The 10,881-nt window shown below is 48.1% G+C and overlaps 1 pseudogene; it reads left to right on the top strand.

Annotated features, from left to right (window-relative positions):
• Positions 1–4,366: 4,366 nt before the first annotated feature.
• LOC112864410 (U4 spliceosomal RNA) lies at positions 4,367–4,445 on the top strand (annotated as a pseudogene).
• The last annotated feature ends 6,436 nt before the right edge of the window (positions 4,446–10,881 follow it).

Here is a 10,881-nt window from a genome sequence, read left to right as displayed (position 1 = left end):
TTAAAAAATTTTTTTTTTTCTAAATGCTTCAGTTCCCCCAAAGTTCTAGGTGCTTCCACCATAGAAACGTCCCCATTGTATCATGACTAGCACACGGGTTTCCTCGTCTCACTGCTGTCACTAGACTAGACTCTTGGGACAGAGGGGATGTCTTTGTACCTCTAACTCCAAAACACAGGGCGGGCACACAGGAGGTGCTCAGTAGGTGTTAACAGAATTGAATCGCACGTAAGCGCTTTGCTTTCAGCATTGAAAATGAGAGAAGACGTATCGATTCAACACACAGAAAACGCAGAGGTGTGAGAGAGAGGAAGGCGGGTGGGCTTTTCCCACGATGGGGCCTTCTCCGTGGGCTCAAGTATTCTGTAAAGATATGTTTGGAGAGCAGAGAGGGGATCGTTCGATGACCCGACCCCTTCAGCGACGGAAACGTGCACTTTTCCTCCCTCGCTATGGGAAGGCTTAACCGTGCGAGTGTCGGGATGGCAGTGATGCGGCATCATCACGTGTGAACTAAGGCGCTCCTGTCCCCTCAACACTTCTGCTGGCAGTGCGGTCCCCAGCCCGGCAGTGTCTGCATCACGTGAGGGCCTCGTGGCAGTGCAGAATCCCAGGCCTGCTGAAGCAGAGTCTGCACGTTAGCAAGGACCCCGGATACGTGTTTGCATTTTAAAATTTGAGAAGCGTTTGGGGCGCCCGGGTGGCTCCGTCGGTTCAGCATCTGACTATTGACTTCAGCTCAGGGCATGATCTCACGGTTCATGGGATCAAGCCCCGAGTTAGGCTCTGTGCTGACAGCACGGAGCCTGCTTGGGATCCTCTCTCTCCCTCTCTCTTTGCCCCTCCCCTGCTAGTGCTTTCTCTCTCTCTCTCTTTCTCAAAATAAATAAACCTTTAAATAAAATTTGAGAAGTGTTTTTAATGGGCAAGGATACACTGCTTGGCTTTCCCATCCCGTCAGAAGCCCAATATTCCAAATTATGTAATCTCTACTGTGCTGGAGGGACTTGGTAAAACCCAGAGGATTGAGGTTCTTTCCAATCCTGAGATTTATGAAGGTTTCTTTCAGTTCTGAGCACCGGTCTATAACACACTGTCTAGTTGCTGCCCTATTGCATTGCTCAGTAATTCAACTAACATTTCCCAACTACCTTCTCTATGCCCAGCACTGTCCCCAAAACTAAGGGGTAGCAGTGGACTAGCCAGAGAAGGTCACTGCTGTTCTCAAACTTAGATTCTAGCAGAGAAACATAGTAACAACTTGCATAAAATCGTTTCTGGGGCGCCTGGGTGGCTCAGTCGGTTGAGCCTCCGACTTCGGCTCAGGTCACGATCTCACGGTCCGTGGGTTCGAGCTCTGCGTCGGGCTCTGTGCTGACAGCTCGGAGCCTGGAGCCTGTTTTGGATTCTGTGTCTCCCTCTTGCTCTGACCCTCCCCTGTTCACGCTCTCTCTCTCTCTCTCTCTCTGTCTCAAAAATAAATAAATGTTAAAAAAATTAAAAAAAAATCGTTTCTTGTGAGTCCCCTTGACAGAAATGGAACAGGGTGATATAATAAAGATTATCCAGGGTGTGTGAGGAGTTGTTACATTAGAGAGGGCAATCAGGAAAGACTTCTTGGAGGAAGTAGCATTTGAGCTGAATCCGGAAGAGAAGGAGCAGGTGAATGTCAGTTAGAGAGGAGCGCATCACAAAGGAACAGTAAAGTCCCTACAGCAGGAACTAGGTGGATTTAGAGAAAGGTCGGAGAAGCTGGGATGTTGTGAGCAAGAGAGATAATGTAAGATGATACTGGAGAAGTGGGGGGAGCCAGATCACACAGGGTAATCTTTGTGATTTTCCTACATGCAGAGGCCTGGCAGGGTTGCTTTATCCCTAAAAATAAAAAAGATCATTTTGGCTGCTCTTGGGAAAATGAACGCAGAGGGGCAAGCGTGGAGGCAAAATAGGTGGGTAAAACATTAATTAGCAATATATAGGGGCGCCTGGGTGGCGCAGTCGGTTAAGCGTCCGACTTCAGCCAGGTCACGATCTCGCGATATCTCGCGTGATCTCGCGTGAGTTCGAGCCCCGCATCGGGCTCTGGGCTGATGGCTCGGAGCCTGGAGCCTGTTTCTGATTCTGTGTCTCCCTCTCTCTCTGCCCCTCCCCCGTTCATGCTCTGTCTCTCTCTGTCCCAAAAATAAATAAACATTGAAAAAAAAAATTAGCAATATATACAATGGGCTTCATCAAAATTAAAAATGTTTGTGTTTTGGTAAAGGTGCCTGGGTGGCTCAGTCGGTTGAGTGTCCACCTCCTGGTTTCTGCTGGGGTCGTGGTCTCAAGGTTTGTGGGTTCGAACCCCACGTTGGGCTCTGTGCTGACAGCCAGGAACCTGCTTGGGATTCTCTCTCTCCCTTTCTGCCCCTCCTTCGTGAGAGCTCGCTGGTGCACACACACACACACTCTGTCTCTCTCTTTCAAAATAAATACAAATAGGGGCTCCTGGGTGGCTCAGTTGGTTGGGCGTCTGACTTCAGCTCGGGTCATGATCTCACAGTCTGCGAGTTCAAGCCCTGCATCGGGGTTTTTGCTGACAGCTCGGAGCCTGGAGCCTGCTTCAGATTCTGTGTCTCCCTCTCTCTGCCCCTCCCCTGCTCATGCTCTGTCTCTCTCTGTCTCAAAAATAAATAAAAAAAAACATTAAAACATAAAAAAACATTAAAAAAATAAATAAAAATAAACATTAAAAAAAACCTTTCGTGTTTCAAAGGACACATCAAGAAAGTAAACACACAAATTGTGGGAAAATATTTGCAAATATCTGATAAGGGACTCATATCTAGAATACATAAAGAACTCTTACAACTCATGGGGTGCCTGGGTGGCTCAGTCGGTTAAGTGTCCGACTTCGGCTCAGGTCATGATCTCACGGTCCGTGAGTTCGAGCCCTGAGTCGGGCTCTGTGCTGATAGCTCGGAGCCCGGAGCCTGCTTCGGATTCTGTGTCTCCCTCTCTCTCTGCCCCTCCCCCGCTCAAGCTCTGTCTGTGTCTCTCTCAAAAATAAATAAACATTAAAAAAAAAAAAGAACTCTTACAACTCAGAAATAAAAGACCAACCAATGAAACGATGGACAGAGAATCTGCATAGACATTTCTTCAAAGGAGATATACAGATGGCCATAAAACGCATGAAAAGCTCTTCAATATAATTAATCATTAGGGAAATGCAAATCAAACCACAGTATGATGCTACTTCCAACCCACTAGTATGGCTGTAATAAAAAAGACAGACAATAACTATGTTGGTGAAGGGGTGCGTGGGAGGCTCAGTGGGTTAAGCGTCCGACTTCAGCTCAGGTCACGATCCCACGGTTTTTGACTTCCAGCTCTGCATCAGGCTCTGTGCTGACAGCTCAGAGCCTGAAGCCTGCTTCAGATGGTGAGGGGGAATCTGTTCCACGCATCTCTCTGAGCTGCTGGCGCTTGGTGGCAACCTTTGGCATTCCTGGGCATACATACACATCGCTCTCATCTCTGTGTCCACAGGTGCTCATCTTGTGTGCACGTCTCTGTGTCCAAATTCCCCCTTTGTATTAGGGCATTGGTCATGCTGGAGTCAGGACCCACCTGCTCCAATACGACTATATGCATAACCTCCAGTATGATCGATCATATGGACAGTGTTCCTATTTCCAGATAAGGTCACATTCTGGTGTACCAGGGAGGGACACAATTCAGTTCGTACAACAGGGGGGTATTATTCAGCCGTAAAAAGAGATGAGGTACTGATACAGGCTACAACACGGATGACCCTTGAGAATAGGTTGAGTGAAGGAAGCCAGACCCAAAAGGACACATATTGCATAATGCCACTTACACGAAATGTTCAGACTATAGAAATCTATAAAGGCAGAAAGTAGATGAGTGGTTGCTTACGGATGGGAAGGATATCTGGGAATAGGGGAGGTAGTAGTTAAAGGGCACAGGGTTTCTTTTTTGGTGATGAAAATGTTCTGTAATTTATTGTGATAAGGGTTGCACAACCCTGTGAATACACTAACGATTATTGAATTGCACACTTTCAATGGTTGAATGGTAGGGTATGTTAATTGTATCTCAATAAAGCTGTTACCAAGACTAGACACAAGTTAGGGTTACAAAAAGTGTTAAAGACTGGGTGGTTCAGTTGGTTAAGCGTCGACTTCAGCTCAGGTCATGATCTCGCAGTTCGTGAGTTCCAGCCCCGCGTCGGGCTCTGTGCTGACAGCTCCGAGCCTGGAGCCTGCTTCAGATTCTGTGCCTCCCTCTCTCTCTGCACCTCCCCTGCTCACACTTTGTCTCTCTCTCTCTCAAAAATAAATAAACATTTAAAAAAAAGGTTATCTTTGTGCAGTGGCAGTATCGTAGCCAGTGAGGTTTATCAGAGGTGCGATTATTGCTTAATGGAAAAAAAAAAAAAGGTTAGCGACTGAAAAAAAAAATGATTTCTAGGGTTTGGAGTCCAAAGTTCCAATCCCAGCTCTGCAACCTTCTGTTACCTTGACCAAGTTTCTCTAAGAGCCCTAGCTTCATTGGAAAGAAGCAGGTGGGGAAGGGAGGTACAACCAGGAACCCAGCAGGGTTATCCTAAGAAGTGGAGATTAGCTCGGTAAAATATGTGGCACATAGTAGTTGCTCAATAAAAGGTATTATTAGTCATACATGTTACATCCGACCCTTGAAAATACAGTGTGAGTCCATCACAGATAAATCTTTCTATGGGTCATTTATTTTCTTAACTGGTCAAACAAGGGCTTTTTAATGCCTCCCAGCAAGCAAACTCCCAAAATTGAGCTAAAGCTTAGAAGAGAAACCTATTCCCTCACGTTATTCATGCCACAGGAGGACCCAGCTCTATGCTGCGTCCAGAGATGCCTCTGGCATCTCTTCCTGACTTTTGTTTTTATTCCTTGAGCTGATAATCGAAGCTGTCAGAGAAGGCTCGCACCGCTCAGTAGTTCACTGACAAATTCCAGCTGGGCCTTGTAGAGCGTGTTGCTGAGTTGGAGAAAGAGCGAGAAGGCCCCTCAGGAAGGAGCCCACACTCAAGGCGCTGGTGGATTTGAGCATCCGGCTGATTGGTTATTCAATCTGCTTCAGGAGGGGTTCTCAGCACGCGCCTCTGAAGGGACGGACCTGAGTCAGCATGAGTCTGAAGAGCGGAGTGAATCCAGAAAGACCCCTGGAGACTAAGTCGCTGAAATGAAATCAGAGTAGACAGTGATTCCTGCCACAGGCCTAAGCATCTCCTGATGCTTTCAAGGGAAAATGAGGATCAGATATGGCTCTGGTTGTGAGCTGGACATCTCCGTCAAAGTGCCGGCAGCCCTAAGGTCGAGCAATACCGAGGGATGCGATTCCAAGCAGTGCAGTGGGGTCCACGGACGATGTACTGCGTGTCAGGTGCTGTGCTGGCCCCCGAAACACGGCGACAAGGGTGAGACGGTGTCTGCAGCGAGGCCTAGTTTCACGAACAGAAATCAACAAGGCCCTCAACTGAGCTCAAGGTCGCAGAGCCACACCGGAGCCCCATACGATCTGAGTATCAAGGGCTGGTCAAGCCTCCCCCCAAAGTATATTTTCTCCTAACTCTCTAGACCGTCTACTTTGTTTCCTCCACCACTGTGCCCCGAACAGGTCCTGTCCAAACAATCCTAGGGTTATGACTCATAATCTGAGCAGCAATGGCCTTATTTAGCATAGATTATTCAGGGATGATCTTCCCATGAGCTTTGAGGAAATGCAGAATGGCTGGCCCCCCCCCACCCCCAACTCTCAACCCTCTCACCCTTGTTCTGAAGGCTTCTCCCTCTCTCCGGGGTAATCCTCCCTGCTGTCCCCATGCCCAGCATAGGCCTCTATTACCAGATCCTTGGGGTCACCCAAGCCAGCACGGTCTCCTTCCCGTTGTGGTCACTGCTTCCCTGTTGCGGGGGGGGGGTGTGGTGGGAATGACCATGGGCTGGCCCGCCCCCTCCACCCGTGTCCCCTGGCTCAGAAGCATTGCCATTACTTGCCTGACGGTAAGAATTTCCAGGCACCCTTGTTAAAATCCAAATTCCAGAAGGCACCACTATAAACCTACTGAATCAGTCTTCAGGGGACAGGCCTGGACATCTGGACTTTTAATGTGTTCCCCAGAAGAGTCTAGATAAAGCAAGTTTGGGGAGCTATATCAGGCATTTTAGAGTAAAACCTCAAAACCAAGGCTCTAGGACTTCTTTATAAGCATCTGTAAATGTTGGAGCAAATCCTAGAGGTGAGTGGGTTTTTAAGTGAGCAAGCCCTTTTCCATAAGAACATTAGTTCTCTCAGCTCCCTGGAGAAGCATTTACAAAATTATAATCTGAGAGCAAAATGTCCCCCAGGGACCTGAGAGTGTCTAATGCTCACTCTCAAAGTGCTGGCTTTAACTGCCACCCAGGGAATGGTTGGTCTGCCTGCAGGATTTGGAGCTGCGGCCTCTGTGCAGAAGCAATAACGCCTAGTTGTATAAGAGACCTCCTCGTGGCTTTAAACAGAAACTTCATTTTCTCAGAAGAGAAAACAGAGACTTTCATTTCTCTTCATGGAGTCTGCTTGGGATTCTCCCTCTCTCTCTCTCTCTCCCTCTGTCCCTCTCCCCTGCACAAGTGCTTTCTCTCCCTCTCTCAAATAAAAATTAAGCCAAAAAATAAAAATGCAAATATAGTTATGGCACTTGCTTAAAAGTCTTCGGGTGGCTCCCCACAGTCTGTGAAGAAAATCCAAAGGCCTTAATGGGCTACATAAGAATGGGAATTCTGTGAAATTCCCAACGTCTGTGTGACCAAATGTGGGACGCTCCGTGGAAAGGGTTTGTGAGTTGTTTTCTAAGGTCTTTGAACTTGACTGAGGGCAGCGTTCGGTGAACTGCTCTGGGAAGCCTGGGGGGCAGATAGCACATGAGCAAGGGTAGACCGCCCCTGGATTTGCAGCAGCCACTTACCCCCTCCCCCCCCCCCAAGGGTTCCTTTTTCAGTCGTTGTAACAAGGGCTGCGTCCCGGTGACATGTGATCCGGGGTCCCCTTCCTTCCTCTCCTTGACTCTCCCCCTCTCGGTTTGAGATCCTCAGCCAAAGTTGACCTCACTTGCTTTTGGTGAGTCCCAGTTACAGATGCCAAGAAGTGAGCCGTGCTGTTTGCTCAGGCTCTGTTCAAATTTTCCATAAGGCTCTGAGCATAACAACTCAGCCCGGACTCCCAGCCTCTGCCGGGGTCCTGTCCTGAATCTCCCCTGGGCGGTGCTCAGAATGTGGCAAGGAGTTCCCCCGCCACCCCCGGCCACGGGCGAGACCTGGGGAAACCGAGGGTGGGCACACTGGGTCAGTCAGTCATTGTGCTGGAGACAGGACACAACAGAGGAATGACCTAGGAATTTAATGGCAGTGGACCAGCTAATGAAAGCCTCCTTTGTGCCTGTCCTATGACACAGCAGTGTAGCCTGGAGCTCGAAGAAGCCAGGAGCACATCTTATAGACTTTGAATCACATGGAAAGGTGCTGATGTGATAACCAGATAGGACAGACTGACTCACTCGGGCTGCAGACGGAACAAGGGTTCTCCCACGTCTTGAGTCTAAGAGGTCCCGGCAGAGTGAAAGACAGATACTGTTGCTTCCTTGCTCAGAAAGGCTGACCAGAAGCAGCAGAAGAGATGGGTTTCTTTGAGGCCCTAGTGACCGACAGCCCAAAGTCAACAGATAATCTGCTTCACGGTCCTGTTGATTTAAATTTGCTTTGTCTTCATCTAGTTGTCCCAACAGAAAGCGTGGCACCACTTTCAACAATAGCCAAAGTATGGAAAGAGCCTAAATGTCCATCATGGATAAATGGATAAAGAAATTGTGGTTTAGATACACAACGGAATGCTACGTGGCAATGAGAAAGAATGAAATCTGGCCTTTTGTAGCAACGTGGATGGAAACGGAGAGGGTTATGCTAAGTGAAATAAGTCCTACAGAGAAAGACAGGTACCATATGTTTTCACTCTTATGTGGGTCCTGAGAAACTTAACAGAAGTCTATGGGGGAGGGGAAGAAAAACAAAAAGAGGTTAGAGAGGGAGAGAGCCAAAGCATAAGAGACTCTTAAAAACTGAGAGCAAACTGAGGGTTGATGGGGGGTGGGTGATGGGTATTGAGGAGGGCACCTGTTGGAATGAGCCCTGGGTGTTGTATGGAAACCAAATTGACAATAAATTTCATATTAAAAAACAAAAAAACAGAACTGTGGCACCATCCGGACTCTTTCTCCGTGTCCCACAAAATCACTCAGTCACCAGATCCTGATGTTCCTCCTTGTTTAATAGCCACACAGGTGTCCCCCCACCTATCCTGATTGCCCACCACATCCCTCATCCATCCAGGCTCTCACCCTTTGAACACTAAGAATGTGGCTTCATTGGGGCACCTGGGTGCCTCAGTCTGTTAAGCGTCTGACTTTGGCTCTGGTCATGACCTAATGCTCGGTGAGTTCAAGTTCTATACTGGGCTCTGCCCGGAGTGTGGAGCCTGCTTAAGATTTTCTCTCTCCCTCTCTCTCTGCTCCTTCCTCGCTCGTGCTGTCTCTTTCTCTCTCTCAAAAATATAAATGAATGAACTATATAAAGAATAAATAAATAGGGACACCTGGGTGGCACAGTCGGTTAAGCGTCCGACTTCAGCCAGGTCACGATCTCGCGGTCTGTGAGTTCCAGCCCCGCGTCAGGCTCTGGGCTGAGGGCTCGGAGCCTGGAGCCTGTTTCCAATTCTGTGTCTCCCTCTCTCTCTGCCCCTCGCCCGTTCATGCTCTGTCTCTCTCTGTCCCAAAAATAAATAAAAACGTTGAAAAAAAAATTAAAAAAAAAAATTAAAAAAAGAATAAATAAATAAATAAATAAAATAATAATAATACATACATAAATAAATAATAAATAAATTTTTAAAAATGCAGCTTCATTAATGAGTCGTCCTATCTCCAGACCAGACAACCTTCCAATCCATCCTGTTTCCACGGATGCCAGAGTTATCTTTCTGAAAGTGATCCTTTTAAAAATGCAAATCCAGGGGCACCTGGGTGGCTCAGTCGGTTGAGCGTCCGACTCTTGAGTTCAGCTCAGGTCATGATCCCAAGGTCGTGGGATCGAGCCCTACCTTGGGCTCCATGCTGAGCTTGGAGTCTGTTTGGGATTCTCCCTCCCTCCCTCTCTCTCTCCCTCTCTCCCTCTGTCCCTCTCCGCTGCACAAGTGCTTTCTCTCTCTCTCTCTCTCTCTCTCTCTCTCAAACAAAAATTAAACCAAAGGATAAAAATGCAAATACAGTTGTGGCACTCACTTAAAAGTCTTCCAGTGGCTCCCCACAGTCTGTGAAGAAAATCCAAATGCCTTAATGGGCTACATAAGGCCCTTCACAGCCTACACTGCCTAACCGTTCAGCCTGATTTCTCTTCAGACCTCACTTGGCCCATTCACTGAGTTCCTATTATATACCAGATTCTGTGCTGGGCTCTGAGAACCCCATGGTGAGCAAGAGAGTCATAGATCATGTAGAGCTGGCCATCTGAGGGGGACGACAGACTTGAGACAAGAAGGCCAATGGAGTTCAATGGGTGCTATGCTAGGGCACATGCAGAGGGGCCCCACCTAGCTTAGGGCACAGGGAGGGCCCCCTGACCCAAAGGAATTGGGGAGTAAATATGAGTTAGAAGTTGGTAGTGGGGGGCGCCTGGGGGGCTCGGTTGGTTGAGTGTCCTACTCTTGATTTTTTCCTCAGGTCACGAACTCATGGTTCATGAGATCAAGCCCACGTCAGGCTCTGTGGGCATGGGGTCTGCTTGGGATTCTATCTCCCTCTGTCCCTCCCCCACTCTCTCTCTCTATAAACAAACAAACAAACAAACAAATAAGTCGGTGGTGGGAGACAGTATATGCAAAGATTAGAAGGTGAGAGAGCTTTGTGTTTTCAAGCAACTGAGAGAAATGTGGCCTGTTAGTGATGAGAGAGAAAGCTTGGAGGTAAGCAGGAGCCTGGTCACGGGAGAGCTTAGAAGATCCCATGTTGAGGACTTGGTGACTTTACCTGGGGATAAGAGAGAGCCGCAGAACCATTTTAGGCAGATTTGCACTAAGAAAAAAATTTTTTTAAATGTTTATTTATTATTGGGAGAGAGAGACACACACACATGCACACACAGAGCATGAGCAGGGGAGACACAGAATCCGAAGCAGGCTCCAGGCTCCGAGCCGTCAGCACAGAGCCCGACGCGGGCCTCAAACTCACGGACTGCGAGATCGTGACCTGAGCCGAAGTTGGACGCTCAACCGACGGAGCCACCCAGGCGCCCCGGCAGATTTGCATTTTTGAAAGGTCTCTGGCTGCAGTTCGGGGAACAGGTTGAAGCATTTACAGCTCCCCAAGTCGCTCTGCATTTCTACACAACTGTGCCCTAGCACGAACGTTTTCATCCAGCTAGAATGCCCTTTTGGCTCTGTTTACTTAGTGAGTTCCTTCCATGTTTTAAAAGTCAGCTCAAAATCCTTAAAATTCACAGTGCTGGGGCACATCTCCATCTTTGCTCCCATGATGTATATCGTTCATCATTCTATTAGAGTATCTTTCACATCGTACGTCAGTCTCCATTACTGGGCTGTGAGTCCGTAAAGGGAATCTAGCCTGTGTTCCATTCAGCTTTATACCCCTAAGGGCTAGCTAACCCTTAGTCTAAGTTGCTTTAAACATGATCTTTGAATGGATGAATTTATATCAGGGGCAAGAAAACACCGAAAAGCCGAGTCCTCTGGGACTCCCTCCGTGTTAGGTCTTTCTCCAGCGGTGGGCGGGGAGGGGACCCCACTCACCCT

This window comes from Puma concolor, chromosome A3 (assembly GCF_028749965.1).
Source record: "Puma concolor isolate L17-30 chromosome A3, mPumCon1.1.hap2, whole genome shotgun sequence".
In the NCBI taxonomy this organism is placed as follows: domain Eukaryota; kingdom Metazoa; phylum Chordata; class Mammalia; order Carnivora; family Felidae; genus Puma; species Puma concolor.
This window is presented reverse-complemented; position numbering and strand designations above follow the sequence as displayed.